At 42.7% G+C, this 12,166-nt stretch overlaps 1 protein-coding gene across 1 annotated transcript in view; it reads right to left on the reverse strand.

Annotated features, from left to right (window-relative positions):
• Window positions 1-12,166, reverse strand: part of LOC107802410 (metallothionein-like protein type 2) — a 63,027-nt gene that overhangs the window by 50,095 nt on the left and 766 nt on the right. The window lies entirely within an intron of this gene.

Raw genomic sequence — 12,166 nt, forward strand, 5'->3', positions numbered from 1 at the left:
CCAGTGCAAACTGTCAATATCTGGGACAAAGCCTCCTAAAGGCCTGGAATTACAATAGGCACAGCTGGTGCCAGAGCTGGTCACGCCGGCTTGATGTCGCCCAAATTCACACCACTGATTGGGATTGTGAAGCGGTCGATGCAATTATAATTTCCCAACATTGAGTCGGGGTCGATTTCTCAAAGATCTTATATTGAATTAGGTATATACTTAGACTAAGTGTATGACGTGCCTAAAATGCACTTCCACAAACTATGTTTTGATTCTTTCTACTTCTAAAATTTATGCTATTGTTTGTAAATGTAAAGTTATAGAACGATATTTTTGTTGTTGTTGTTTTTTCAAGTTTATAAAAGATCTAGGGATGTGACTTCCACCTAGGTGGTTACCTAACGGGTTGTAGGCTTTAGGGCATCTTTCATTGGTCGGGGTGTAATATAGAAATCAACACGCGATTACCCACTCGATACCTCTCGGTAGTTATAGTGGTTTTGCCTAATTTGGATTTCTCAAGTCCAAATGGGTAATTCACAAAATCGTTGATATATGCTCAAGTCGGGTCTTACTATCTCTAGATTCAACCCTTTAATTGGGGCTATCAGTTTCTTGAGTTCACTCCAATTTCTTGTTAGCCAAGTATTCCTAGACTTAGTCTCTCTTTCTTAAGTAGAGACTAAGTCAATTAGGCATGAATCAATGTATGGAACCATTAATTCCTAAATTCAAGCAAGAACTAGGCTAAATATCATACACCCAACCTTACACAAGCCCTAAATCAAACACCCATTAGGTACCCATACTAGGGTTGGGTCACAACCTTAGCTAGGGATTTAGCTACTCATAGGCAAAAATGAAGAAACTAAGATTAAACTCATAATAGATGATAAAGGGATAAAAATCCAATGTTAAAATGATAAACTAATACAAAGTTTCCCAAAACAGTATAGGAAAATCGGCTATCTACTTTCTGGAGTTCAAAACTTAACCTAAATTTGATTAAAAAAACTATTTATACAAAGCTGAAATTATCGAACAAAATTGCCCCTGCGGAGGTTCTGCGGCAGCACAATTCTATGTGTGGTCCGCACTTTGAAGCTGGGCTTGACAGTATGGACTTCTGCGGCCGCACAGTTCTGGGTTGTGGCCGCACGTCTTCATATTCTGCGGCCCGCGCATTTCTGAGTGCGGCCGCACTCTTGAATTTGAGCTTGACAGGAGGGACTTCTGCGGACCGCACATTTCTAAGTGCAACCGAACTCTTGAATTCTGCGGCCGCACAATAATAGTGCAGTCCGCACTTCTTCATGGACTCAGAACTCCATCTCTCTGAACCTTATCTTTTGCGACCGCACAATAATTTTGCGGTCCTCACTTTGCAAAGGAATTATGTCAGAGGTCCTTCATAGTCTGCGGCTGCACTCAATATTGTGCGGTCCGCACTTTTCTCTTTTTGCTTGGTTTTAGTCCTTGTCAAAAAATATTCCTTCTTGAGTTGAATTTCATCGTTTTGGCTCTTTTTCCAATGCTCCTGCAAGTAAGTACATTTTATCATTTTTCGGGAATACCTTTAAGCATGTTTGAGCTAAAACTAAAGTAAAAGAGTGAAAATAAGTAGTCAAGATCCCTACTTATCAATTCCCCCAAACATAAGCTTTTGCTTGTCCTCAAGCAAATAAGATAATTCCCACCTCCACAAGAAAAGAGCTATTTCAGCTGGCCTACGTTGCATCAAACACACATCAATTGGGACTAACAATTACCCATACACTCATGAATTATCTACAAGGCCATGTGTTTGAATGTTAAAGCACAAATAGCTCTAATGTGACACTTGAGCATCAAGAGTTGACTTTACTCATCAAGGAAGTTCGCACTTTCATGTAGGTTACTGTGGATCCCTAACTCCTCCTCCTATACTCTCCGTAAGCTCATCTCACTCAAGAATGTAGCACTCAATTCAATGATTCGTGAAAGGTTCGCTCATCACTCTCAAAAGAATATCATAAGAACGGCTCTAAGTACCATATGCTTGCCCCTCATATAAATCACCACTAATGTAAGCTTACTCACCTTGAAATCACGTAGGGCTTTTTCGGCGTGTAATGAAGGCTTTGGGGTTAAGGAGGGAAACGTTAGAATGGAACGGGTTCATATTTCCTTTAGCACTCCATTTTCTCTTTTTGGCTCATACTTTGCCGACTCTTTGAGTCATTTTCTTTTTCCTTAGGGGAACTAGAGAGACTTGACATCACTCTTTCTTGGTCATGATATTCATATTCGCCTTTTTTGTTTTCTCCACACTTTGCACTTTTGCTTTCTTTTGAATCCTTTCAACCCTTCAAATTATTCACTTTCTTTTTGTGTTTTTCTTTTGTTCTTTCTTTCTTTTTCTTTGCCTTTCCTTTTATTTATTTCTTTTCTCATCTTGTGTCTTGCTACCACTTTCAAACTCCTCATCTCTCCCCCAAACTTATGTTTTCACCATTTGTTTCTCGTGAGTGCTAAGGAAAGCTCGGGTGCCAAGAGATGGTCACTATAGGACGAGTAAAGGCTTGTAACATGGTTATCGAATGAAAAAAGCTTTAGGCTCAAAAGGGTTGACTAAGGATAACATCATTGCTGGGCCATGGAAGGTTTCAAAATGGGTCAAGGAGAGCCTACAATCACTTCTCAAGCCAAGCAAACTTAGAATTTTGCCTAGAAACACATTTGGGGCAAGTTCTAAACCATTCGCACGGGTACTTGGACTTGTAACAAAATATCTCACCTCTGACACAACCGGATTGTCAAAGAGGATAGAGTCGAGGGCCCACAATAACCTTATTCAAGATTGAAGATCGCTAATGGTTCGACTAAACCACCCGATGATTGCCTAAGTCAAGACAAAAGTCACTAACTAGAGATATTTCTTTCCAAGAGCTTATTTTTAACCATAAGTGTGTAGTTAAGCGTGTTGGTACCAAGTGAAGCATGCTTGACCCTTTTATATTCATTAACACTACTGTTTCTACCTAAACATCAAAAACGGACTCAATCCCTTAAGAAGGTTGTCACGTCATCCATCGTTGGGAAGAGCCACCAAGTTCACACAAAACCCACCTTTGGATAGAACCGTGGCATTAAGAAAACCAAAGGTTTATTACTCACTTAAACATAAAAAGAAGCTACCGAATCAAAAAGAAGCTATTAATATAAATAAGAAGCTAGACTACTGAGAAAATAAAATAAAGAAGCTATGAAATAAACTACTGAAAGTAAGACAAATGAATATACAAACCGAGGGGAATAGAATATATACATCAAAAGAGAGGGAGGAATATATACATAATGAAAGAAAAAATAAAGATAAAAGAAAAAATAATATTAAAGTTATTACAGGCCAATGTCATCAAATCAAACCAACCAAAATAGACCACCCCCTGAATAAAAATAAGCATTGTCCTCAATGCTTAGCAAAATCAAAATAAGTGAGGGTAGAGAGTAAAGAAAACTCCCTATGTGGTCTCAGGTTCCATGGCAGCATCACCACCCTCAAGCTTCTCCAACTGGATCTCATCATCCTCTGCCCGGGGAACAACGAGATTGGTGAACATCTGAAGCACCTCCTCGGCAGTACGGGTAGCAAGGTCTGGCTCGTCAGACTGGCCAGCTGGTGCCTCTGCTGATGGTGATGCTGGGTCTGCTGGTACTGATGGATCTGTCTCCATCAGTATGTCAAATGGTAAATCACCAGCTACTACAATATTTGTCACCTCTTTTCTCAATCTCTCCACTGATTTCTTCGAGGCCTGGGATTTCCTCATCTTCTTCGCCTGTTTGCCCAACTCCTCAATAGCTCTCCCATGTGCCACCAGTGTATCCACAATGGTCTTCTGGTTATCCAGGATCTTCTTCAATGTTTCCTCCACTGACAGAGGAACCTGTGGTGCTGCTGGTGTAGAAGACTGTGATGCAACAACACTGGATATGTCAGACAGCTTTGAAGTAGTTGTCTGCATCCAGCTGTTGAGACTCGCCAATGTCTGGGAGACTCGCAGCGCAGTGAGTGGATATGTGGATGAGGCAGGAACTGGTACTGATGCTGATGGTCTAGAAGATGAAAGTGGTGCCATATCAGCTGTCTCGGTGGAAGGACCGGCTGCTGTGGAAGGCGTGGGAGCTGTAGATGGCTCTGCAACAGAATCTATAACCATCACCGATGTCTCATCAGACTGGCCAACAGTGGTAGTTTCCTTATCCTTGAACTTTGGGTTTCCCAGACCTTGCAAGGAGTACCATGAAAAGGGCTTCTTGGCCCGCACTTTTGTATCAAACCTCCTCGGCTCCACCTTTGCATCTGTGAAATGTTCTGTGAGGGTGTTGGGATATGGGTAGGAGCTTTCACCTTTTTGGACAACCACTGACATGTTGGCCGACATGATGGCACCCACATTGATTGGGTGCTTGTCCATAATAGATGCCACCAAAATTGCTCGAGGAATAGTAAGATTGTTCTCATTCTGGCTTGAGTCAATACGGCTGCACAAAAACGTTTTCCACCCCTTTGCTTCAAAGTTGAGGGTAGCCCGTGCAATGGGAACCCCCGCTGTGATCCACGGTGGTAGTGGTCCTGTGTTGGCAACATCTCTGCTAGCCAAGGGCGAGCTGCATCACCCATAGCAAGCTTCTCCAAGTACTGGATTGCCTCTACCTCCTCGAACCCTAAGTAAGTGTTCAGAGTGATTTGGTCAAATATGACTTTCAAGTTCCTCACCTTGGTCACTTTGGTACCCTTCTTGATGTGTACCACATTGGCATAGAACTCCCGTACCAAATGCTCCTTGGCATCTATAACACTCTGGGTGAACCACATTTTCCACCCCTTGTGCTCACTAAACTGTCTAAGCACATTTGGATTGTATCGATCCAAATCCTTCAATAAGAACTGTCGCTCAAGTGTGAGCGATCTCTGGGGCCACCATTCTCTGAACTGTGTGAAGGCTGTCAAGCTCACAAACCTATCTTCCCATGCCTCCTTCTTCTTCGACCTCTCTAGGCCACTCAATCTAGTGTCACCTCCCCTACCATCATCAGGAACATCATCATCATCTACTACAACTGGTGCAGTGGGAGTGTGTGTAGAGGAAGACCCTGAACCCTGGCCACCGGCATCGGATCCCTCAAAAGAACTTGTTGTGGTGGAGGGTTCGTTGCGCAGTTGGTATCTCCCAGTGAATTGTGGTGGTTGGGACTGGGCCTTAGGTTGTACCTCCACTGAGTAACCCTCGGAGGCTTCCGTATATGGGATATACGAGCTTGATTCTAAGGGATCTGCGGCCCTACCTCTCCCAGTGGTTTGCTTCTTGGCTATTTCTTTCGTCTGTACTGCGAGAGGTTGAGTACCCTTGCCTCGGCCTCGGGAGGGTTCACCCCTCCCTTTAGAAGTATCACATCTACCTCTTGATGGAACCATTGTCTGCAATACAAAGCAACATGAGTCAGTTAAAGTCCAGAAGCAGTGTGTTAACAGTTGCAAGAGAAACAATGTGCATAGGTGAAAGTGCGGTCCGCACAATATTGAGTGCAGCCGCAGACTGCCTTGTGCGGACCGCATAATTTCAAAGTGCGGTCGCACATTCTGATGTAGGGACCGTAAAATTTTGAATGTGGCCACACAAAACTAGGTTCAGACTACTGGTTCTATGAAGTTCCAAAGTGCGTTCGCATACATTTTTCAGCGGACCGCACAATTTTCTGTGGTCTGCACAATTTTGAGTGCGGTCACGCATTTCATGCTTAACATTTTGCCCTAATTGAGAATCTGCGGACCGCACAATTTCATGTACGGCCGCACAATTTGAACTCAAACGGCACTGACTTTAGGATTTTCACATTTTTGCACAATTTAGACATGGTATTTGCAAAATAAATATGATGAATGATCTACCCAGTCCATAATGAGCACACATGACATTACCCACACAATTTCAAGCACACATGGAGAACATTTGATATTTTAGGCCTAAAAATAACTATACTAATTAAGAACAAAAACTAAAAAATTGAAAAATCTAAACATGAATTGAACATACCAGTGATGTAGGATGCATGTAAGAATCTACACTAATGAAATGAATGTGGAGTGTGAGGTACTTTGTGTGCACTGTGCTTGCTTAGGTCTCAAAAGTTCAGAGTGTGTAAAGTTGTGAATAGTGCAATGAGGTCCTATTTATAGGTTGACCAAAGTCGGTCAAAATTGAAGCTGAGTGTGGTCCGCACTCTTTACCTGAACCTTGCTGAAGTTCTGCGGTCCGCACGATAGTTAGTGCGGCCGCAGAAATTTGTGCGCTCTGCACAATTTTGTGTGCGGCCGCAGAATGGCCTTTTCTCTGCAATTCAAAACTTCAGAGAGTTGGATTTTTGGGTCTCCAGTTGTGTGGCCGCAGATTCTTCTCTGCTGTGGCATACAAAATTGTGCGGTCCACATTTTTTCAACACTTGAAATGGCTAGATGTTGCTCATTGAGGAAGGAGTCATTAATCTCAAGGCCGTCATGTGGCCTCCCCTCCTCCTCCAAATGAGACAAGTAGTCTGCCACTTGATTTTCACTACCCTTGCAGTCTTGAATCTCTAGATCAAACTCTTGCAATAGAAGCACCCACAGCATTAACCTTGCCTTTGAATCCTTTTTGTTCATTAAGTACCGAAGCGCTGCATGATCGGTATGGACAATCACCTTTGTACCCATCAAGTGCGGGCGGAACTTCTCCATAGCAAAGACAATAGCAAGTAGCTCTTTTTTGGTCACTGTGTAATTGACTTGGGCATCATTCATGGTCTTGCTAGCATAGTAGACCGGATGGAAGATTTTGTTGATACGTTGCCCCAAAACTGCTCCAATCGCCACATCATTTGCATCACACATGAGCTCGAAAGGCAAGCTCCAATCCGGTGTGGTGATAATAGGAGTAGTACTCAATTGGAAATTGAGCAATTCGAATGCCATAATACAGTCCTCGTTGAAATGGAACTTGGAATCCTTCTCTAACAGTTTACACAAGAGGTTCACCACTTTGGAAAAATCCTTGATGAATCGGCGATAGAACCCCGTATGACCCAAGAATCTCCCCACTCCCTTCATGGATGTTGGGGGTGGGAGTTTAGAGATCACCTATATTTTGTCCTTGTCGACCTCAATACCATGCTTTGAAATTTTGTGGCCGAGGATAATGCCTTCCTAGACCATGAAGTGACATTTCTCCCAATTCAAAACCAAGTTTGTGTCCTCACATCTTTCCAAGACCTTATCCAAGTTGTTCAAGTAATCATCAAAAGAATTTCCAACCACGGAAAAGTCATCCATGAAGACCTTAAGAAAATCCTCCACCATGTCGGTGAAGATGGCCATCATACACCGTTGAAAAGTCGCTGGTGCATTGCATAACCCAAATGGCATTCGCGAGAATGTGAAAGTACCATAGGGACAAGTGAAAGTAGTCTTCTCTTGGTCATCCGGAGCAATAATAATTTGATTGTAGCCGGAATATCCATCAAGGAAATAATAGAAAGATCGACCGGCCAACCTATCAAGCATTTGGTCAAGAAATGGGAGTGGGAAATGATCTTTCCGAGTGACTTTGTTGAGCTTCCAATAGTCCATACACACTCTCCACCCGGTCACCGTTCTTGTGGGTATCAACTCGTTCTTGTCATTTGTGACCACAGTCATGCCCTCTTCTTTAGGACACATTGCACCGGAGAAGTCCACGAGCTATCGGAAATGGGGTAAACAACCCCGGCATCCAACCATTTTATGATCTCCTTCTTCATAACCTCTTGCATTGCTTCATTTAATCTTCTTTAATGTTCAACGGAGGGTTCGGCATCCTCCTCCAAAATAATCTTGTGCATGCAGAAGGCGGGGATTATACCCTGAATATCCGCCAATGTCTATCTGATAGCTTTCTTCCTCTTTTGTAGCACCGCCAAAGTAGCATCTACATGCACATTAGGCAATCAAGAGGAAAGAATAACCGGTAAAGTATAACATGGGCCAAGGAATTCATACCTGAGATGTGGAGGCAATGGCTTTAACTCCAAAGTGGGAGGCTCCTCGATTGAGGGCTTTGTTGGAGGAGTCTTCCGGTTTTCAAGATCTAAGGACAATTTGCGGGGTTCATATGTGTACGACCCCATTCCTTGCAATGAATTCACACATTCCACATAGCCATCCTTCTCATCATCATCATGATTAAGCAATATGGCCTCCAAAGTATCATCAACATTCATCATGGCACTAGCATCATCAACAATCACCTCGGTCACTAAGTCCACAAACGAACAAACTTCATTGCTATTCGGTTGCCTCATAGATTTGCACACATGTAAAACCACCTTTTCATCACCCACCCGGAAGGTGAGATCACCGGCTTCCACATCAACAAGATCCTTCCATTAGCAAGGAAAGGTCTACCCAAGATAATAGGCACCTCATAGTCCACTTCGCAATCAAGAATCACAAAGTCCGTCGGGAGGATGAACTTATCAACACGAACCAACACATCATCAATAATACCCAATGGTCTCTTCATATTACGATTCGCCATTTGTAACCTCATATATGTGGGTCTTGGTTGCCCAATTCCCAAAGTTTTGAACACCGAGTAGGGCATCAAGTTGATACTCGCCCCTAGATCACATAGAGCTTTGGCAAAGTCGGCGCTCCCAATAGTGCAAGGGATTGTGAAAGCGCCAGGATCTTCCAACTTTGGATCCATTGAGTACACAATAGCACTCACTTGATGTGTCATCTTGATAGTCTCACAATTCATTGATCTTTTCTTTGTCACCAAATCCTTCATGAACTTTGCATAGCCGGGCATTTGTTCCAACGCCTCAAGTAATGATACAGTAATAGATAAGCTCTTTATCATGTCAATAAACTTCTTGAATTGGTTCTCGCTATTTTTCTTGGCGAGCCTTTGAGGGTATGAAGGAGGAGGCCTTGGCATTGGTGCCTTGGCCTTTGGCACTACCGTTTCCGGTATGTCAATCACGTGTTCCCTAGACGGGTTCACTTCTTCTTGAGTCTCTTCCACATTTTTATCAATATCAATTCTCACTTCTTCATTAGCTTGAACCACATTGCTTGGAATTTTAACTTCTTGAATCATTACATCATCATCCACAATTCTTATTTGGTTTGAGGTTGTTGCCTCCCCACCTTTTTCACTCTTTGTGGTTACAGCCATGGCATGTCCCATGTTGTTCCCACCCTTCGGGTTCACCACCGTGTCACTAGGTAGTTCCCCCTTAGGACGAGTGTTTAAAGCTTGCAAGATTTGACCTAATTGAACCTCCAAGTTGCGGATTGAAGTGTTGTGAGAGGCTAGTTGAGCATCAGAGTCAGCATTTTTCTCCATCATTTGTTTGAACATATTTTCAATCCGTCCCATCTCATTATTGGAAGAGCTAGAACCGTGAGACGGATAAGGAGGTGGGTTGCTTGGTTGTTGATACATCAGGGGCCTTTGAAAGCCCTACCCCAGATTCCCTTGGTTATTGTTCCAACCCCCTTGGTTGTTGCCTCCGCAATATCCTTGATTGTTGCCACCCCAATTGCCTTGGTTGTCTTGATTATTCCAATTGCCTTGATTATTGTTATTGTTTCAATTACCTTGATTGTTGTTACCACCACTCCAATTGCCCTGGTGGTTTTGATTGTTCCAATTTCCTTGATTTTCTTGAGATCGCCATTGTTGTTGATTCGGGCCTTGAGAGTTGTTTCTTTGCCCTTGGTAGTTGTTCACATATTGCACTTCTTCCTATTGCTCATTGTATGATTCGTCTTGGTCAAACCCATTATCATCTTGCAAAAATTGTTCCACACGGTTTTGCACTTGTTGACCCTTTTGCCTTTGCTTGTTCACCATCATGTTAACACCTTCCATTGTATTTACTTGCTTAGGACCTTGAACTTGTTGAAGTTGAGATTTGGCTAATTGATTCATTGTTGTGGTCAACTCGGCAATTGCTTGCCCATGATCATGCAATTCTTTGTGTAGGTGAATCACATTTGGATCACCTTGAGGAACATTAGCTCTACTTTGCCATGCCGATGAAGTATCGGCCATTTCATCTAAAATCTCACAAGCTTCAGCATATGGTGTTGTCATGAAATTCCCACCGGCAAGTTGGTTGACCACGCATTGATTGGTACTATTGATCCCCCTGTAGAAGGTTTGTTGAATCATAGCCTCAGTCATGTCATTATTCAGGCACTCTTTCACCATAGTACGGTACCACTCCCAAATCTCGTGCAAAGGCTCATTGGGTTCTTGCTTGAATGCTAGAATCTCATCTCGAAGAGTAGCCATATTCCCGAGAGAAAAGAACTTGGCAATGAATTTTTCCGCCAATTCATCCCATGTATGGATAGAATGGTTTGGCAATCTTTCTAACCAATCCAAGGCTTTCCCCCATAGAGAGCAGGGAAATAGCCTCAACCTTAGAGCATCCTCGGAGACGTTGGTCTGTTTACTCCCCCAACAAGTGTCTACAAACCTCCTCAAGCGTTTGTATGCATTTTGACTTGGAGCCCCGGTGAAGAATTCCTGTTGCTCTAGCAATGTGAGAAATGGGGCGGGACTATGGCACTTGCGTATCCTTCGTTTGGCAACACCCGGTGTGGAGCCGCTCTTGGTTGTGCTGGGGTAGGGATGGTAATATTGTCATGAGGCGGTCGGCCTCGCCTATTTTCTTGAGGTTCAAGAGGAACCTCATCACCTTGGTCATCGTCCACTTCCTCCCCCAAAGGCAAGTTTCCGAGAGGATCATTGTTGAGAGCCATTTTTGTACCTATAATCGATTCACAAAAAGGTTAGTAACTCGGAAGTAAAAGAAGACAAGTCATACAAAAAACCAAATATATAGCTAAATCCGCTTTTAGCTCCCCGGCAACAGCACCAAAAAATGATGTTGCCCAAATTCACACCACTGATTGGGATTGTGAAGCGGTCGATGCAATTATAATTATCCAACTTGGAGTCGGGGTCGATTCCTCAGAGAGCTTATATTGAATTAGGTATATACTTAGACTAAGTGTATGACGTGCCTAAAATGCACTTCCACAAACTGTGTTTCGATTCTTTCTACTTCTAAAATTTATGCTATTATTTGTAAATGTAAAGCTATAGAACGATATTTTTGGTGTTGTTGTTTTTCAAGTTTATAAAAAATATAGAGCTGTGACTTCCACCACCTAGGTGGTTACCTAGCGGGTTGTGAGCTTTAGGGCATGCTTCGTTGGTCGGGGTATAATATAGCAATCAACACGCGATTACCCACTCGATACCTCTCGGTAGTTAGAGTGATTTTGCCCAATTTGGCTTTCTCAAGTCCAAATGGGTAATTCACAAAATCTTTGATATATGCTCAAGTCAGGTCTTACTATCTCTAGATTCAACCCTTTAATTAGGGCTATCAATTTCTTGAGTTCACTTTAATTTCTTGTTAGTCAAGTTTTCCTAGACTTAGTCTCTCTTTCTCAGGTAGAGACTAAGTCAATTAGGCATGAATCAATGTTTGCAACCATTAATTCCTAAATTCAAGCAAGAACTAGGCTAAATATCATACATCCAACCTTACACAAGCCCTAAATCAAACACCCATTAGGTACCCACACTAGGGTTGGGTCACAACCCTAGCTAGGGATTTAGCTACTCATAGGCAAAAATGAAGAAACTAAGGAAGAAAATAAGATTAAACTCATAATAGATGATAAAGGGATGAAAATCCAATGTTAAAATGATAAACTAATATAAAGTTTCCCAAAGCAGTATAGGAAAATCGGCTATCTACTTTCTGGAGTTCAAAACATAACCTAAATTTGACAAAAAGAACTATTTATACAAAGCTGAAATTATCGGACAAAATTGCCCCTGCGGAGGTTCTGCGGCCGCACAATTCTGTGTGCAGTCCGCACTTTAAAGCTGGGCTTGATAGTATGGACTTCTGCGGCTGCACAATTCTGGGTTGCGTCCGCACGTCTTCATATTCTGCGAACCGCACATTTTTGAGTACGGCCGCACTCTTGAATTTGAGCTTGACAGGAGGGACTTCTACGGACCGCACATTTCTAAGTGCAGCCGCACTCTTGAATTCTGCGGCCGCATAATAATAGTGCGGT

This window comes from Nicotiana tabacum, chromosome 12, assembly GCF_000715075.1.
Source record: "Nicotiana tabacum cultivar K326 chromosome 12, ASM71507v2, whole genome shotgun sequence".
NCBI classification, from domain to species: domain Eukaryota; kingdom Viridiplantae; phylum Streptophyta; class Magnoliopsida; order Solanales; family Solanaceae; genus Nicotiana; species Nicotiana tabacum.